Genomic DNA, 20989 nt, shown 5'->3' on the forward strand with positions numbered 1-20989 from the left:
TTTAAGGAGTTGCTCAAACATGACTATCAAAATTGCCAGGAAGTAAAGGAATTCCCAGTACTATCAGTCTGAATCTTGCAAAATAACATTTGATTTTGTAATTCAGATGCAAAAGTCAGAAAACACTTCTTCAGCCATTAAAATTCTATAGGACAGTAACACTGTGACCTATGGCATGTTATTTCATCAAGTTGAGCCTTGTATTTAGGGAAAGAATACAATCTGTTTCCTATTGCTAGTGGGATAAATTCATGAATCAATGGGCATGAAATCTCTTTGACAAATATGATCATAACCTTCTTCATATATATTTGCATCATCTCGCACTGCAACCTTGGCGAGGGACAAATCAAGTATTCAGAAGGAGAAACATAGATTCAGAGAGGTTTAGAATGAAGAATCCAAGGACATCCAGCAATGAGGCAGGATATTTGAACTGCATGAGATTCTTTAACAGTATCACAGACTAGGAGAGGAAAATTGTTAACTAAACTATAGGGTTCTCATAAAATTTAGTTCTGCTACTTGTTCTCTAAAACGAATTATATTAGTTTGGGCTATTCTTCATCTTTAAATCCTCCAATGCCTTTCTATTGTCTTAACGATATAACCCTTGTCTCTTTGCTGAATAAGTGTTTAGAATTCCTCCTAAATCAGAGTTTCCAGTTGCGGTTTCAAATAAATCCATGGTATAGTAGTTCTGACAAGCTTTTCATTTATTAAAAGTGTAATATTATTTTTATTATCCCGTTCCTGTCCCTAAATGTGTGTGTGTGTGTGTGTGAGAGAGAGAGAGAGAGAGAGAGGAAAAAGAGAGAGACAGATATTTTGTTTGTGTCTTCCTGCCTGGACTGTATTTTCTGACTTGTCTAACTGAAAATTCTCAGTTTTTTCTCAACACACTGCTCATATATCACCCCCACAGGGAGAAGCAATTTATCTTTTGATTCTTTTGGCATTAATTTGAGCTTCTGAGGTCACATATGTTTTCTCCTACCTTGCACTAGGTCTATAGTATTGCACATACAAATAAATTCTGTATCACTGTCATCCTGTTGTTCATCGATTGCTTTGAGCAGGCCCCAGTAACGTCTCCTTCGTCCTAGCCCTGAGATTTTTAGAAAGTGCCACATTCGAGGCTCTTTCAGGGTCAGGAGAATGAGAGCCATCATTGCTACTGGTTTTTGGCATATTGAATACACCACAGGGAGTTTGCCAGACTCTGCCGTGTGGGCAGGATACTTTTGGTAGCCTGCCAGGTTCTCAGAGTAAGAGCTAGATAATAAGATGTCACGGGCGCGCGTTTCCGCGAGCAGGGTTTTATAGTCTCTGGGTCTTGGCCATGGATGGGATTACATGGCGCCAGGGGCAGTTTGTGGGTATAACGCCTACATACTGGAAGATGGGGGATCTGGGTGGAGGAGGGTGGGGGAGGCTCCAGTCCCAATCCGAGCAGGCTTGGAGATCTATGCCCCGGATCCCGCACACCTGGGTTCCTCTGCTGGTGCCTTCATGCATGAGGCTTGTCTGAACATGTGGAGAGTGGTCTTAAGCAGGGCTGTGGCTGGAACCGGAGGTCTTCAGCTGCCGGGGCTCTGCTCAGGGTGAGGAGGGAAACTCAACCCACCCTCCTCCAAGGGGCCCCGGTGAGGACAGCCAGGCACGGAGGCAGAAGACATGTTTTCCCCAACCTTGCACTAGGTCTGTAGTATTGTGCATACAAGTAAGTTCTGAGACAATGAAATTAAAACTTTCAAGTTGGCATTACCACAGAGTTGTATGTATGCCCCCTCCTTTGATAAATGGTTAAAGATAATAAAACATACAATACCCCCACCGCATCTGTTTAGCTTTTACTTTGTCCAACCTGAAAGCAAATTTCCCATTTCTAATTTGATTAAATAACAGATTCCTTTGCTTTGAATTTAAAGCATATTGCTGAAAGATACCCACATCAAGTCCCCTGTTAGCTCTCAGCTGACTTGTAAATCATCCTTCTGTTGGCATAACTACAGTGCACAATTTTAAGATACTAGCATAAATAGAACATTTGGATAAGTGACTATATGTAGAGAACATAAAAAGAAAATAAAGCTGTCCATCGTTATAGCAGGACATGTAACTGAGTTTATTAGTCTGTCAATGGAGAAGTTGTCAAAGTCAGTTTCTAGCAGCACAAATTTCCTGCTGGCAGCTAATGTGATGATGAGGACCTTGGCAATCATTCCTCTGCTCTGTCTCCCTGATCCTGCTGTCATGATGGCTGAAGAGGGTGTGAGTGAATCCATCTGAAACATTTGATTTCATTGATGCATGTTGGCTAAATGGGTGTTCAGTGTGGTAACTATTACAGAACATGAGCAGAGTGGGAAAGCCTGGAGCTCACTGACAACCAGAGTGCTCTCTGCCTTCTATTTAAGAGGAAACTTTGCTTCAATGACATCACTGGAGATTGTCCAAAGAAGGGGAAAACAAGTCCTTGTTTATTTAATTATGTATGCATTATAAGATAAAGCACAGAAAGAGAAGTATTTTTGAAAACTGGGCTTTCTTCAGTTTACCTTCCCATTCTGGAAATTCCTGAAGGGATCTGAATAGTTACTCATTTGTCCAAATCTTTAAATTCTTATCTCTAAAAATGGGAAAATAGTGTTTACTGTCTCAAGACTTTTTTTTGTTTTGGTCGGCATGTTAGTGTGCAAGGGGCCAGGTAATAAGTAAATCATTATCTTACTGGTAATGATTTGAGGTACAGGTCAAGAATACAGGGCTCTGTGGGTTATGCCATGTCAATAGTTACCAGGGCCAGTTCCCGTGATATTTGGGGGCTTCCAGAGCTACTTTCAACTGGGAGGGGAGATATGTGATAGCTGAGATTATAGAAGAGTCAATGTATGCAACATGTGTCTATTCTCTGTACTATCTCCCCAGCTCCTCAGAATATCTAATGATTAAGTAATTAACTATACTCAAAGCGTGAAAGGACGGGTCTGTTATAGAAAGCACTTGATTAGATTTATATAATTTTTTTCTTCAACTCCATTTACCATTTATTATAATTGCCTATGTTTAAATTAGTTACAAATGCTGAGTGATTTTTTTTAAAGAAGCCATGCTATTTAAAACTGTTCTTAAGTCAAGGTTTGAGAAACCTGTTGATCAATACTTCCTGTACTTCTTTGGTGCTAGTTTTGTTTCGCCTGGAAACTGAACTCTGCAGTATTTTCTTTTTCTTATTCATTATTGTTGTGTCTTCAATGAGCTCATTTTTGAGAATCTGCATTAAACTCTTCTGTGTAATTTTGAGAAATGCTTTATTAAATATATATTTCTATTATAAAATAGAAATCTTAGGTGAGAAACCATTCTTATACAAATATGTGAGATATCTGTCATTATCATCCTGAATTAATTATATTTGGTACACCAATCAATTAACACTGGTGTTTCTATATTTGAATTTTACTGTTAATATTAGGATTTAATTGAAAGTTTAATCTAGCTTCAATTCTGGTAAATGTGAATTTTTGGGCCTTTCATAAAATGTTAGGCAATGCATAATATCCAGGTGCAGCTTAGATAGCTGTCCAGTCTGGGTTCAACAGTGAGTCCTGTGGGCGATAGTAAATGCTTGAAGTTTTTTTTTTTTTTGCTTTTTGGGTCACACTCAGCGATGCACAGGGATTATTTCTGACTCTGCATGCTGGAAATACTCCTGGTGGTGCTCAGGGGACCATATGGGATCCTGGTAATCGAACCCGGCTCAGCCGCGTGCAAGGCGAACACCCTACCCGCTGTGCTATCACTCCAGCCCCAATGCTTGAAGATTTTACTTCTGTTCTCAAGGAATTTAAAATTAGCAAGAATTGGCACAAACCTTTAAATGTATGTAAAAAATAAATCAGATTTTACATGGTCAAAATACATACAGCAAACATGGAGGAGAATTTGAGACATAAAAGGGAGAATTTAGGTATAATAAATCTGGGATAACCATATTTACTTAAATATAACTGGTGCATTCAAAGAAAATGAGGAAGTGACAAGAATCCAGAGTGAAATTAAACTGGCTGGAGTCAGTAATTTACTAAACAGAGTTATTTATGCTTATTATGGTACTCAATGCAGAGGAATGAAGATTACAGCAAAGCAAGGAAGGGGAATGTTAGTAAATGTTTAAACAAAAAAGAACTTGAAAAATCTAGATTAAGACATTTCTTGGGGCAAAAATCACTTATGTGATTGTAGTATCAGGATCTATGTATAAACCTGAAGTTTATAGGGCAAATGAATGGGCAAGGTGGGCTGGAAATAGCATAGCTATTCTGCATATGTTGGATATCATTTTGGTTTGTTTAACACCTTAGTGATAACATTTGACACAATGTTATTTCCATTCAACCTAGTGTTTCAGAGATCATGAAAATGTGATACTTTTTAGTTTCAAAAGGCAGTTTTATGTGTCCTCTTCTTTGTTTATTTTTTTTGTTTTTTATGTTTATTTTTAAACATTTTTAAATGTATTTATATTAATGCACAAAAATCCACAACTATTGATATATTTCTAGAGTTGAATTCATTGGATAGCAAAGCTCCAATATTAACATTAATAAGTATAAAATCAATTTTTATGTGAAAATTGTTATATCTCACCATGAGTTTAAGTCCTTGTCTAAGACCTTTGTTTAAATTTCATTAAGCTCACATAATTTCTTTCAGCTTGAAGACTTAGGGTTTTGATTTCACTCACTGGCAATAGACTTTTATTTTTGTTTGCTTTGTATTTGTTTTTGAACCACAAGTGGCAGTGCTCAGGGCTTATCCCTGGCTCTGAATCCAGGGATCACTCCTGTCAGGGATATGGGATCACTACAGGGATATGGGATGCTGGGAAGCAAACCCTAGGTTGGTTGTGTTAAAGGCAAATGCCCTATCTATCACTATGTTATCGCCCAGGCCTAGCAAGAGTAATTTTAGTACTCCCCTTATTTTACAAAATATAAAATCAATATAATTATTTAAAATACCAGTTGAGGTTATGCAACATACTTCCATATAATTCACAAGTAAGATTCTCTTAAACACTTTCTTTGAGTTCAAGCTACTGATGGGTGCAAATCTTCTTCATGCTGTTGGCTTTTTCTTTGTTGAGTACTACATCATGTTATCTGCCACATTTTGTTTTTTCTGGAGAAAACAGCTGATTCTCAGAAGTCTCATCTCAGGCTGCCTGCTTTTCTGTGTGGATCTGCCCTGTAGCTTATCTCTGGGTCACTTGGTGAGAGAGACAGGTATTAGACCAGTGGTACTGATGAGAACTTCCCAAGACCAACAACTAACAATGGGAATTGTGATTGATTTCCTTGCTTCTACCTCCAGGTTCATCTCCTATGGTCAGAATTACACACTTTTGAATAATTGTGGTAGGACTGTGGGGAAAATGGGACTATATGGCTGCTTTCTGTTCTAGATTTGGTTCTAGGAAAAGAAAAGACTGATCTTGATACACTTTCTTGGGTTATCAGAGGAAGTATATAAACCTAACTTTTATGTTATCTTTTTAGTTCATCAGTTCCAGAATTATACCTGTATCTTTCCACAATGAAGAGTTCTTCATTATGTACTTACTGCAGTGGTTTCTAGGATGATAGATGCAATTGACAATATCAAAAAAAAAAAAAACGTAAGCCTCATTATTTGAATTAGATGTCCCTTCACACACTTAAAATAATGATTCTTAAACCTAGAAAGAGTAATTAAATATTTAAATTTAAGAGGAAGTTTCATTTTTTTTCAACTATATGAAAAAAAATTCTTGAGAAAACAGAAATAACATTAGTTAAAGGCTTGGTTTGCGTTACCTAATAATTTGAAATTACTAAGCTATAAAGTTCTAAGAATGTTTCTTTTCCTCCTTACTGTCCTCAATATGCCTATTAGTTGTGTTTGTTACTGCACTGGAAAAGATGCAATCTACAGCTATAGAAATATATGTTTGCCAGGCTGGAAGGATAGAACAGTGGGCAGGGTGTTTGCCTTGCATATAATCGACCCGGGTTCTATCCCCGGCATCCCATATGGTCCCCTAACCACCGCCAGAAGTAATTCCTGAGTGCAGAGCCAAGAATAATCCCTGTGCATTGCTGGGTGTGACCAAAAAGAAAAAAAAGAAATATATCTATGCCTATCATTTCTTTAACCTAATATCTAGCTATTTTTTCCTGTTTTTAGATATATAGGGCAGAGTTTATGCATATAAAACATTTTGCAAGACAGCCTTAATTCTTTTCTTTTTAAATTAGAATCACTTTGACATAGAGAGTTACAGAGATATTTATGATTGAGTTTCAAGCGAATATTCCTCCAATACTCAGTTTCTTCAACAGTGTCCACTGCCCTCCAACAATGGTGCCCAATTCCTCTTCCAAAACCGAACTAACTTCTGCATCAGTGCTTTTTTCTTCCCCCTTGTTTCTTCCCTAACTTAGTTTCTCATCCTGCCCCAGTGGCAAGCTTCCTACTGAAAACCAGTTCTCTTGCTCTTTGTTTTTAAAGGAATGTTCATATTATCTTTCAAAATAACTGGACAAGTGGGCCTTCTTATCAGCCATGAATGAGGGTCCCTTTTACTCGACATCCTTATGAAAACTGGTTATTGTTCTTTTTTTTTTGATGAGTGCAAACCTCTGTAATTTCAGGTGATATCTCATTGTTATTTTGATTTGAATTCCCCTGCAGATTTTCATTTGCTTTTTAGCCAATTTGTATTTCTTCTTTGAGGAAGTTTATTCATCTCTTCTCTTCGTTACTTTTTGATAGGTTTGGATATTGTTTTTCTGAAGAATTCTACCAGTGCTTTATGTATCTTAGACATTAACTCTTTGTTCAATGAGTGGTGGGCAAATGATTTCTCCCAGTCTGTGGAATAATGCCTCCAAACTGTGAAATTCCTTGTTAAGTAAATAAAACGGATATGATTCTAGAATTTGGAACCAGGGAGATATTACAGCAGGTAAAGCGCTTGTCTGGCACACATCTGACCCAGATTCCTATCATTGCATGTTCCCCTAAGCATGATAGGAGTGATCTCTGAATCCAGACCTAGGGGTGAGCCCTGAGCAGAACCACATGTGAATCTCCCTGTTATTTTGTTCCCCCTAACCAAAAAAAAATATTTTAGAGTTCATACCAGGAACATAGCTCCAAACGATGGAAAGCATACTTTTCATGTGGAAGGCTTGATTTTTGATCCAAGACACTGCATGGTCTCTGAGCACTATCACCCCCATTGACCCTCAAGCACTGAGAAGGGAATATCGTTCCTGAACACCACCAAGTGTGGCTCCAAACTCAGAACTTCACTGTAGCACCGTAGCACTGTTGTCCCATTGTTCATTTATTTGCTCGAGTGGCCACCAGTTATGTCTCCATTTTCCCTGTCACATTCTAGTGTAGCCCAATGGCGTCTGCTAGTTCTAGGAATATGAAGGGTGACTTGTTGTTACTGTTTTTGGCATATCAAATACACCAAAGGGAGCTCCCAGGCTCTGCAATGCGGGCGGGATAGCTTGCCAGGCTCTCCGAGCGGAACAAAGGAATCAAACCCAGGTTAGGTGCATGCAAGGCAAATGCCCTACACGCTGTGCTATCGCTCCAACCCAAACTCAGAACTGGTTTTTAAAAAACTGTTTTGAAAAAGAAAATTGTTTTGATTCTATACTCTAGAATAATTAACTCTAGAGTATAGAGCTAATATTGTGCCATAGAAAATAGCACTGTAGCACTGTCCTCCCATTGTTCATCTATTTGCTTGAGCGGGCACCATTAATGTCTCCATTGTGAGACTTCTTGTTACTGTTTTTGGCATAGCGAATACACCATGGGGAGCTTGCCAGGCTCTGCCATGCGAATGGGATACATTTGGTAGCTTGCAGGGCTCTCCAAAAGGGACATAGGAATCAAACATAGGTCAGCCACATGCTAGGCAAATGTCCTACCCGCTGTGCTATCACTCCAGTCCCATAGAAAATAATGCTTGAAAAAAGGCATAAGGAATAATACAGGTGATGCCTGGGGGTAAGATGGAACTAGCGAAACAGTAGTCATTAGAAGCAGAGGCAATTTCTGCCTTCTCAAGCATGCATGTTCTCTAAAGAATTATGGGATGTTGATGAAGATAACAGGGAGGAGCATTGAGAGCTCCCTGGGAAGAATATGGCACTCCTTTGGCCTGTACTGAGAGGCAGTGGGTAACCCAGCTGCCTGGCATTGATGATTTGGGGCAGGAGCATCTTCTATGACACATCCTAATTTCTAAATAGTTCTCTCTCTGAACACAGATCTTTTCATCTCATTTAAAATTTCTCATTTAGATCATTTCAGGTTTCTTAATTGTAAATTAAAATCATATGAAAGTGGGATAAAAGTGAAAGAGGAAAAAAGTGAAAGTTGAAATAATGTCTTTGTAAGACTTTTCTCTAGTCTCCTTGTTCTTCCTGTGTTAAAAAAAGGAAAAAGTCCAATCCTCTAATTAGAAGATAAAGAATAAAAGTGAGTGCACAGACTCCCTTATGTGATTCCTTTAAGAAATCAAAGCCTTTTCATTTTCAATTTTCTAACATGACAACATAAAACAATCTCATTAAGGACTTTGTCGAATATTAGTAAAGGTTAGGCAGAGTTCAGGGAGTGGTGGCTAAGAAAAGTCTTTGAGAGTTTGCACAAAAATTGGGTAACTTCAGATTTAAGTTTTCAGGAAGCTGAAATTGAATGAAAAGGGCAAGTGCACAGGTAATGATTAATCAAGAGACAGTATCTCAAACCCAAAGATCCTGCAAGCTCTGGGAGGGACACTGATGTCCTGAACTGCGAATTTAATGGGGAGATATGTGAGGGAGAATGTGCTGAGGTTCCAGCTAGGGTAGGGAAGTAAGATTCTGTTCTATATGCCCATTATTGGATTCCCAGGAAGGGAAAGACTGTTGCAGAAGCTGACTTGCTCAAAGGTGACAGTCACATTGTAATATAAATAGTATTTCAGGAAATCTATTTTCTAGTTCAAGAAAGAGGTGCTTTCTTAAACTGGGACCCTTTTACAGATAAAAAGGCAAGGATTTAGAGAAGGATTTTAAATTACTTGTTAAACAGATGGCAAAATCCATCTCTCTCTTAAATTTGCCTTAAAATGAGTCTTGAAAGATTGATTTACAGGCGAACTGGGAAGCTGGCACATTGAAATCTCTGTGTATATCTGGAGACATTTCCAATGCCCAACACATATATGCCATGAGGAATGACTTTGTTTGCTTTGTATCAGGAAAATTTGATGACTGTTTCTTGTTTGTTAGTTTGCTCAGGTGATTAGAGAACTGACAGTAGAGGCTTCCTTTGAACAGCATTGAGTCAGGGACGGTTGCTGTCTACCTGGATTTACCCACTATGGAATCCAGCATTTGACTCTCAGAGACTGACAAGTTCCCTGGTCAAATGATCTTGTTGTAACAGTTGCCATCCAGAGTTTTAATCGAAGATGCCAAATAAAAAGAAAAATCTAAAGAGAACCTCAGTGTAATCTTGAATGGAAATTAAATTCAGTTGAGTTTGTGTTTTTATAAAACAGAAAATAGATTCCCTCAATGTTAGGCTTTTGCTAGGAAGCGGATTACACTAATTACCCAATAAAATAGATATTTCTTCTGGGATTTCCTGCTGATAAGCTATCACTTTGCCTTGTACCTTATCTGTCTCTCTCTATTATTTCTTCGGAAACCTTTGTACATAGTTCCCGGTTGGGTTTATGTAAGCACTCTAAAGATATTCCCTGTATGTTAAAGCTCTGCTCTCTTGCTTTGATAAAATCCCATGGTTATCATCCCTATTTGTTCATCAATGTGAATGTCTCTGGCATCCTTTTTCTCCTCTCAAGTCCATGCCGCTTTTGAAAAAAATCATCTCCAAACATATTTCAGAAACTTGGAGTATCCTCACAGGGCTTTTCCAACATTCTTCTTTATAGCTTCTGCTCATTTCCATTTTCTTTCTCTCCATTTTCCTCTCCATTAGATAAGTTTTATACTTATCAAATACATCTAATAATGTCAGCCAGTTTGCAAATACTTTCCTATTATCTCATTTAACTTTCAGAACCAATCCATGAAGCAAATTGTATTATACTTTAAATAAGCTATATTTTTAGTTTGCTAATAATCCCTCTTTTTCTGATGCCAGTGGTCTATCTGGTTTTCAGTTTGATCTTCTTTATATAGCAAACCATATTCTTTACTTAATGTGGAAATATGCGGGATGGAATTCAACAGTAAGGTTTTGCTCAAGAGTCTTGGAGCCCAGCAAAATAATTGGTACCATTGGAAATAATCTGTTGCTGGCACTCTGTATAATTCCTCATTGAAGAGACACAGATAAGAAATTCAAACTCTCAAAATTTACACAATTCTGGGTATTCCTCTTAACATTTGTTGACAATGTTTTAAAAATTAGAAAATAAATTACTAGAGATTATTAATGAAATAAGTGAAATATCACAGGCATTTATAAATTTAAAACATGATAAATTAACTTTCTGCCACACCTTTATTTCTTATACCTTTATTTATGTGTTCTTTGCCTCTTTGTGTGATACTTTCATATTTTAAAAGGAAACAATGAAGTGCTAGTTTCACACAGTGGCAATATCATAGCCAATGAGATTTATCCGAGGTGTGATTATTGCTAATTTTTGAAATTTTTCCCAATACCCTGCCATGACGACTTGAAATAAAGTCAACCTTGGCAATTTTTGACTGTCTCTCCCGTGATTTAAAAAAAAAGGAATGAAGTGCTAGGACAATTTTCTTGCTAATATGCTGCAGCATATTTTTAGGTCATGTACATAAACCCAGTTGATCAAAAGAGTGTTTAGAGTGACATTAATCACTTGGAAAATATTTATTTTCATTTTTATGTTTCCTTTTGGTAATACCACATCCTTTAAAAATTGTGCATATTTATTTGCATCCATTAACTTTTCTGTAAAACAATATGACAATAAAACTGAGAAGTTAATAGTTCATTTAGTATAATGTATATTAAATATAAGACTTTTGGAATATTTAACACTACATCTATTTATTTTATTTCAGATGTAAATGGATAGTCACTTGCCTTTGCTATGTTTACTTCTTTCATTTTTAAATACATGTAGTTCAAAATGTGCTCTCTTAATCACTATACTTCCCGTGCCACCTAAACTTATTCAAGTGTGACTACATTTCAGAAATTTTGTCAAGTTTCATAGCATAGATTTTCAGATTTTTCCAAGATTGATTTCAGACTGCACATAGTTCAAACTCAGCTTCTCCTCTTAACATATACATTTACAGTCTGGTTACTGCAGGGAACACTCCTATTGGGAAATTGCTTGTAATCTTGCACCATTGTGCTTTGATACTGAATGGGTTTGGAAGGGAAAGCGGGAGTATATATGGGAGCTACTTCTATATCCCAGTGGCAGACAAATAGCTGTGCATGTGATGAATGGAATAAACATGTGGTTCCAGACTACTGATTTAAACACATATGTTTCTATAGTACACTTTTCCCTTTGTGGATTTTTTCCTTCTATTTTTTTGACACATAATGGACATGCATCATAGGAAAAAGGGGTTCCTGAAGTGCCATCTGCTATAGCTTTACTGTAAATTTTTCTCTAATTTTAGAGATTTATGGCCACATCCTTTCTTGCATTGATACTGTTTCTGGATGATTAGTATTCTGTGAACATTGTAATGACGGACAATCATCTGTAAGCAAAATCTAGAAGAGAAAATTGCACCATGTTTTGAGTTAAATCTAATTGGAAATGGGCATCCCCCATGAGGCACCAATATGCAATGTCTCGAAAAATGGTAAGAGTAGCACAGGGCATTTTAATTGATATTTTATGTCAAGGGCTGGAGCAATAGCACAGTGGGTAGGGCATTTGCCTTGCATGGGGTTGACCCAGGTTCAATTTTTCTATCCTTTTCTGAGAGCCTGGCAAGCTACTGAGAGTATGCCGCACCCACAGCAAAGCTCAGCAAGCTACCCGTGGTGTATTCGATATGCCAAAAACAGTAACAACAAGTCTCACAATGGAGACATCACTGGTGCCCGCTCAAGCAAATTGATGAACAATGAGAGGACAGTGCTACAGTGCTATTCTATGTCAAAAATAATATTTGAACTAAACATACTGCAGACGTACTTAGCTTGGGACTAGGGGGAGAGCTTGGCCCTCTGAGCACTTCCTCCTCCACTGGATTATTCTTGAAGCTCACTGAGCATGGTTCATGTTATTCTGGTGGTTCCCACAATCTCAGGGCCCAAGCATCACCATATCCTTGGGACCAAGCGCTGGATTGTGCAGCATGGTGGGCAATCTATTCTTGTGAATCTATAGCCGAGGCCTTGGATCCTCTGAGTATGGAAGGGCTCCCAAAAGTCTTGAGGGGAAAAATTTGGCAGTCTTTCTTCCATGGTTTATTTTCTTAGGTCTCTGTATTATTGTTGTTGTTTTGGGCCCATACCTGGTGATGTTCAGTACATAATCCCGGATCTGTACTTGAGTATCACTCCTGGAAGTGCTCAGGACTCCATGTGCGAAACTGGGAATTGAATCTGAGTCTGCAGCATATAAGAAAAATGCCCTACTTATTGTACTATCTCCCCAGTCCCAAGGTCTAGTTTATTAAAGCTTAAAACAGCATGCATCCAACAATTTGTCAAGGAAGATACATGATTCATGATGTGCAAATGCAAAATATTAATTTATTTTATATGTGGTCTCTGCATGAAGCATTCTGTACTTGTTAACAATGATGGTAAATTATAGACAGATAAATATTATGTAATTATTTCCAAGAATGCCTTCAAGGAACTCTCACTAGGATCACCTTATTACTTTCTCTACTCGAAGCCAGTTTTAGAAACTTATGACCACAATATAACTATTTTTTGAGTTTTTGTGTGCTTTTAGCATTTAGATAAGTGACCAAGTAATATCAGTCTCAGATTCTTATATGCAAACCTTACCAGCTGGGACAATTTGTGCATAGATTTTGCATTGTTTGAACTCATTTTCATTATTCATAAATAGGAAGACTTGTTTCCAAGTTTGGCATTCAGAAATTTATCCCTAATTAAAATTTAAGGAGCCAATGTAATGGGATAGATCAGCTAACAAAGATAGTAAACAATGCTTTGACCTCAAGGGTGTAGCCAAATAAAAGTGTGTTTTAGACTCACAACACATTATAGTATGGCTGATCTAATATAAAGTTCTTAGTCCACTTTCATTTTAGAAAATTTCCATGTTTTGAGTCACTTTATCTTTCTCTTCTAACAGCTGTAAAGAGGTATTGTGCATCTTTATGGAAGTTCTATACAGCTGTTAGAGGTGAAAGAAAAGAAGAATTAAACATGGAAATTTCTAAGAGCCCCTTCACCCCTCTCGGAGAGCCCATAAGCGACCCAGAGTATCTCGCCCGCATGGCAGAGCCTGGCAAGCTACCCGTGACGTATTCTATATGCCAAGCACAGTAACAACAAGTCTCACAATGGAGACGTTACTGGGCCTGCTCAAGCAAATTGATGAACAATGGGAGGACAGTGCTACAGTGCTACATTTGGAAGTGGTACATGTGACCCTACCCATTTCTTCTAGAACAGTGCTAATATTCTCTTTGAAACCTGGATGTGTCATGTCATCTTGTTTCAGATGTTACCATGTACTGTCACTACTTACTGTCTCAGGATGCCTGGGACATTTTTGCTATTCATTTTGTTCACTCCCATTTCAAGCACCAATAAGCAAATGCCTTTAGTAAGCCTGTGTATAATTTTTGTCAAATGTAGACTTTGCCCATTCTCTTATCATAAATTATGCAATGCTGGTGACATATCCATTTTTTAATTTATCTGGTGGAGAATAGATACTGCTATTTCTTATGAAATATGATAGAAATTAGCATAGTTTCTATATAGTTTCAGGATAGTAATTGGAGAACAGAAGCCATGCAACAAATCAAAAAAAAGGCTTATCCAATCAGAATCCCTATTGGTCAAAGCTTCCTTACGTATAGCTTGAACCTATGTACTGCACTTTTCTTCTATGCATGCAAATGCTTTTAAAAAATGATGCAAATATATGAAGTGAAAATTAGTTTTTTAGAAACACAAGTAAGAATAGACATAGAAATTGGCTATTTTGAGCTTGTGTTTCCTTGAAAATTCATTACAGTGAGCCCTTTTATCTTTTTTGTTTTCTGTAGTTTTAATTATTCATGGTCAACTGTGCACCGAAAAATGCTATGAGAGAAAGCATTCATATAATGTTTACTCCATTATATTAATTTAATTGTTCTATTTGTTATTAGCCAGTATTAATCTTATCATCTCTAATTAATTAAAATTATCATAAATATGTAAAAGAAAAGCAATATTTATTAGTATTTGATACTAGTTTCAGGCTCCCACTGGAGCAGAGTTATGCCAAATTATGCATGTAAAAGTTGGGACTACTAGGCAAGCCTTCTAAAATAGGTCTAATAGCATCATTTTGTGTTTAAGAATGCTCAGTTTGGAGAAACAGTAGATTCGTTTGTAAGAGCTTTAAGGACCTTCATAGTATCCTCAATGGCATAAATACATTTAATCAATAAAATAACTTCTCTTAAGAAATTGCCCTTTGAGCACGGGTACAGAGATAGTGCAGGGCTTAAGGAACTTACCTCTTTTGCTGCCAATTGGGAGTTTAATCACTGGAACTATACATGATCCCTCAAGTGATGCCCATGGTAATCTCCAAGTACAGAGCTAGGAGTAAACCCCGAGCATTGCCCTGTGAGGTCTGAAACCCCACCCCTCCTACTTCCAAAATTGCTTGTAAATTAAAGATTGACTCTTTCATTAAAGAAACAATGGACATACTCCAAACATGAGATGTATGTGTCTAGTTTTCAGTGTATGATCCCCAAGCAGAAGCAGGGATATTAGAAAATATGAGAAGCAGAAATATTGGAAAATATTAGAAAATGTGAACCTAGTAACAGACCATGGGGAACTGGGTTTTAATAACAAAATTAATTTACCCATACTTCATTGTATGCATCGGCTATTTTGTGATGTGTTCACAAAATCTAAGCTCTCAGTATTAGTAGAGATTAGGGAGGTAGCAGTGATGACGACAACTCTGAGTCCCTGGAAGCATGAGAAGAGGCTCTGGAGCCACAATGTAGCTGAGCCCAAAAGATACGCGCCCATCAGCAGGATTTGTGAGTTGATCCCGATCTTGGTCTAAGCTTCAACTGATTTTATTTTATTTCATTTTACGTACAAGTAGAGAGTGGAATAATACCCATATCTTTATATTTTATTTGTGTTTTTTGGCCTAGGGAAAGGTGAAGTGATTTTTAATCAGGAGAGAAGTCCCAAACAAAGGAAAATAACACTATGGACTGGGGATGAATGAAGTTAGAAAGTTTAGTCAAGCAGCAAGATCCTTCCAGGGGGCATGGAACAGTGTAGAATTAAGCACTATCAAGTTGTGACTGCCTGATATTTAAGTTTGGTTATTATATCTAATTTTTCATATGAAGTCTATTTGAATAAGATGTAAAAACCATTCTCTGTGAAGGAAAACTCCCCTTTATGAAGATTATGTTTTACTTGTCACAGGTCTTTTCCCACCGGAACTGGAGCTAAAACAAACCTGGCTGTAATTCTAAGGCCCCTTTTACAGCTCTGTAAAATTGAATCAATGTTGCTATGTGTCATCCTGTTTCCCTTTAATTGATCACTGATTATTTTTCCGTGTGAATGCAGATAGATGAATCTGATAAATTTTATAGAGATGGATGAGATATTTAGTCCTTGATAATCTTAGCTATTATTGTTCCTTTGTCAAACTTAGGTTTCTTTTAAACAAGTTCTGCAATTGCTACAATCTTGGATTATGTTACAATTTGTTTTTTGTTTTTCTCTGTGGGACTTTGCAATGTTCTTCCCACCTCTTCTTGTGCCCCCATATATCTAGCTTCGGTGTTCAGAGAGTTATACCAGAGGGCACATTTACTAAAGATGTCTATGGTCCTCATAAATTCCCAAAAGGAATCTCACATTCTGCTCCATCACATGTTTCTATATTCATAAACAATTTAGGCTACTGTGAGTTACATAAGCTTCTGGAAATTCAAAAGTAATGAACATTCAGCTTGATAAATACAAATATAATTGGGCAATATAACTTAATCCATTCCCTCATCTAGGTCAAAATGTGAGATCAGAGTCACCTTTATATCCTTAGCACTAACAGGTTGAGATATGGTATATAATCTGTTCTTCAAAGAACAGCAAACATATTCTGATTCCCCCTTTTTATAAAAAACTTATAAATCAAATCAACTGACTACTTTCAATTTATGAAGTGCATACTGGGGGCTATGTTCTATAACAATTTTTATCTATCCCCTAAATATAAGAATTAATATCTTCTATCAAGAAAAATAAAACTAGGGATATTAAATATCTTTCTAGGGTTTCATTAATCTTCGGTGGTATCTTCATTCAGAACCATTAGCTTAAAAAAAGTTTTTTCTGGAAAGACTTCAAATGGTAAAATGATGAAATAGAAGAATCATTAAATAACTATTGGTAATCACTCTTAATTTACACAGACACATAATGAACATTAAAACCTAAAAGAAGAAAATTGCCATGAAGGAAGATAAAAGGGAAGAGGAAAATTATACAGAGACTTAGACTTTTAGGAAAAAAGTTGAAATTGCTCTTTTGACTAGAAGTACCCCAATACTTATTGGAAACTTGAGTTTTCAGCAAATAGGACACAATCTCGCCTGTATGGCAAAACCTGGCAAGCTACCCTACCTGTGACGTATTCGATAGCTCAACCACAGTAACAACAAGTCTCATAGTGGAGACGTTACTGGGTCCATTTGAGCAAATTGATGAACAATGGGAGGACAATGCTACAGTGCTCTACACTCACACAGACACACACACACAGACACACACACACATATATATGTAGCCTACTGCTAGCTACTTAATAAGCATTCTTCTTTCTCCAAAAGATCTTTTTTTAATAAGACCTCCCAAATTTTGACTTGCAAAGGAATCACCTTGAGATCTTATTAAAAATATTCCCATAACCTTATATACCCAGAAATTCTGGTTCAGAATAAAGTCTATGAATTTGTACGTTTAGTAAACTCGGATTGAGGCCTTTTTTTTTTCTAATCTGAGGACCAACCTAGGAAAGCCGCCACTATTGAAGCTAAGTGACTCTTTTTGAGTTTCATACCAATATACGTCTCAAGACTTTCATGACTTTGCTTCCATTTGTTGCATAAGCTAGATTTTTTAAATGTATATTTTGGGGCTGGAGTGATAGTAGCACTGTAGCACTGTGGCACTGTCCTCCCGTTGTTCATCTATTTTGCTCAAGTGGACCCAGTAACGTCTCCTTGTGAGACTTGTTGTTACCGTGTTTGGCATATGAATACATCACAGGTAGCTTGCCAACCTTTGCAGTGCAGGCGAGATACTCTCAGTAGCTTGCCGAGCTCTCTGAGAGGGGTGGAGCAATCAAAACTGGGTTGACTGGGTTGGCCGCATGCAAGGCAAATGCCCTACCACTGTTTTATCGCTCCAGTCCAGTACAGTGGGTAAATCATTCCTCTTGAATGAGGTCTACCCGGGTTCAATCCAGGATTCCATATGGTCCCTTGAGCACCACCAAGACTAATTCCTCAGTGCAGAGCCGGGAGAAGCCTCCGAGCATTACTTGGTGTATCCCCCAAACAAAATAATAATAAATGAACAAAATAAATTTAAAAACTAAGTGTATATTTTTAGCAAGGTTGTTTAATCATGTTTTTGTATTTATAATCTCAAATACATAAGCTCGATTAAAATATTTCATCTCTTAATTTTCTGAGCTAACTTAGTGGATCACAGAGAGTTATGTAAGAGATTCCAAGTATATCATACACAGGTTATCTATTTTTGCAACTTTTGACTCACTTTGATTTTAATGAAGTAGGATGTGGTTTCTAAGGATACTATGAAACATAGCTTGTAGCCTTGAGTGGGGGGTGAAGCAGTGGGCACAGGCATGCTTTGCCTGTGGACCTTCTGAGAGGCCACCTGATAGGCACACTGGCCATAAGGAGCAGACCCCAGAGTTTCTATCCTTCTTGCTGTCTTGTCATCTAAACACTGTTACTCACCTATTCTTTGCCTAGGTTTGATATATTTCTTTGCATAATAAATTTTACCTAAATAAATTGTAAAGTTCAGTTATTTATTTTTTCCTCACATAGTTACACAATTGCTATCATCTAATACTTCAAAGGAAACTCAGTACATATGAAGAGTCATTCCTATGCTAATGCTTATACACCAGCACCCTTTCTTCCAACACCTGTCAATTATTTTCTTTCTATATAGACTTATTTTGTTTTCAAATAAACGGAAATCTATTCTACCTGATGTTTTCTGAGTGACTTCTTCCACTTACTATGGATTTTTCAAGGACCAACTTTGACACATGTTGCAAGACATATGAGCACACTGCTCTTTTCCATCACATACTGTTTTAACGTGTAAGTTTACCATCTTTGCTTTTTCTGCTTAGCTACTGATATGCATTTGGATAGTTTCCACTTCTTGGCTATTGTGAAAGTGCTCATATTTGCATGCAGCATGCCTTTTTTCTTTCTATAAACTATATTCATAGGAAAGGGGATTGTTGAGTCATATCTTTCCTTTAAAAATGTTTTTTAGCCACGTCTAGCATTGCTCGATGTTTATTCTTTTTTTTTTAAATTTTATTGAATCACCAGAGATAGTTAAAAGTTTTCATGTTTGGGTTACAATCACACAATGATCAACATCCATCTCTCCACCAGTGCTATTTCCCCACCACCAATATCCACACTATACAACCCCTTCCCCATCATCCACCTGCCTCCATGGCAGACAATATTTCGTATACTCTCTCTCTACTTTTGGGCATTATGGTTTACAATAAAGACACTGTGAGGTCATCATGTTTGGTCCATTATCTACTTTCAGCACACATCTCCCATCCCAGCTGTTTCCTCCAGCCATCAATTTCTTAGTAATCTCTTCTCTATTCCAGCTGCCTTCTCCCCTTGGCTCATGAGGCAGGCTTCCAGCTATGAAGCAATCCTCCTGGCCCTGTATCTACTGTCCTTGGGTGTCAGTCTCATGTTATGTTCTTTTATACTCCACAAATGAGTGCAGAAATTCTATATCTGTCCCTCTCTTCCTGATTCTGACATCAAAGGTCATTTCATTCAGCTGTTGGATGACAATATGTGATGCTGAGTATTAAATCCAGGTAGGCTGCATATGAGAAAAGGGACTTCTTAACCCTTATACTATATCACTGGCTCATAAAGCTTATTACTTTTAACTTGTCCATATTAAATTTCAGAAAAGAAAAAAAAACTAGAGGTTTTGTGTGTGTGTGTGTGTGTGTCCTTTCCCAGTTTCTTTTAATGGCAACATCTTGTTTAACTCTGGTATACTATCAAAACAAGAAAATTTATATTGACAAATATGAAGAATTATTCAGAGTGCTCTATTTTGATATGCCCTCGTGTATGTACGTGTAGGTGTTTGGGTGTGGGGGGTTTGAGCACATTTGTCACATAGATAATTTCTGTAAATATCACCATAATAGTAATGCAGAAAACTCTCATCACCATAACTGCTTTGCTATCCCTTTGTAATCACTACCACCCTCACTCATCTCCTCATTCCTAACCTCTAGCAACCACTAATCTATTTTCATCTTTACTAACCTTCTTCTAAGTAAGAAGATGCTACAGATTCTATGTCTATTTTCAGCGAGCTATGAGCAGGCTGGGACATCAAAAGATCTATTTTCTAATTTAATCCTCTGACACATTTTTTGAACTAATTTCAGCAATCCCATCAGTTTTAACAAATTATTTTTTTAATTTTCTTTTCTGAAACCAGGCCAAGGAAAAGTCCCACAAACCTGCTGCACACGGGGCCTGATAAGCTTAATTAAATAAATGGCTGCTAAATACAAAATGCTTCATAAGCATGTATTTTAATTGCTAGAATTAATTTAACCTTATTTATGATGGGAGGTTATATATGTAGATGTGTAACTAAATTTTCAAACATGTGACAAATATTAGATAGTGTGCTCACAGAGAACAAAAAAGGAAGTGTGGGAAACATTTTAAAGGTTCTAAAAATATACATGAAGTAAGTTTCTTATCTATTTCTATGGTTTTATGATAGGAATGTAAATGATAGAGCAGAAAGACAACTGCTATGACCTTCGTACTTGAAAAGGTGAAATCTAAATAAAACTATTTTCCTGTCTGAATACTATCATTATTGTTAATGAGAGTGGGCATCACAAGGACATTTCAAATTGTACCACAGCAATAAATTAACTTCCAGAGATAAATTCAGACTATTTTCCTTAAGTATTAAAAACAGTGATCCATCTAGTCTGTACAACTACACTATATGTCTGTACATATTAATAAAACTCTATTCTAAATAGTCTTACTATGTCTATCATTGTTCCTTTCTTTGGAGACCATGCATCCTTGTGCACATTCATAATATTAGACCTTCACATATTGCCCTATTAGTTGATATTTTGGGCTGGAGTGGGTAGGGTGTTTACCTTGCATACGGCCCATGCAACCGACCCGAGTTCGATTCCTCCACCCCTCTCGGAGAGCCCGGCAAGCTACCAAGAGTATCTCACCTGCAAGGCAAAATCTGGCAAGCTACCTATGATGTATTCAATATGCCAAACACAGTAACAAGAGGTTTCACAATGGAGACGTTACTGGGTCCGCTCGAACAAATCGATGAACAATGGGAGGATAGTGCTACAGTGTTAGTTGATATTTTT

At 37.2% G+C, this 20989-nt stretch overlaps 1 protein-coding gene and 1 non-coding gene across 2 annotated transcripts in view; both read left to right on the forward strand.

Moving 5' to 3' along the window:
* The window catches only part of CNTNAP5 (contactin associated protein family member 5), a 973836-nt gene that overhangs the window by 609883 nt on the left and 342964 nt on the right, over positions 1 to 20989 (forward strand). The gene's annotated exons all lie outside the window — the stretch shown is intronic.
* Positions 10672 to 10814, forward strand: LOC130019867 (U4 spliceosomal RNA). Its single transcript, XR_008791923.1, has one exon. It is a non-coding gene; the product is annotated as a U4 spliceosomal RNA (small nuclear RNA).

The sequence above is a fragment of the Sorex fumeus genome, unplaced genomic scaffold (genome assembly GCF_029834395.1).
Source record: "Sorex fumeus unplaced genomic scaffold, SorFum_2.1 ptg000009l, whole genome shotgun sequence".
In the NCBI taxonomy this organism is placed as follows: Eukaryota; Metazoa; Chordata; class Mammalia; order Eulipotyphla; family Soricidae; genus Sorex; species Sorex fumeus.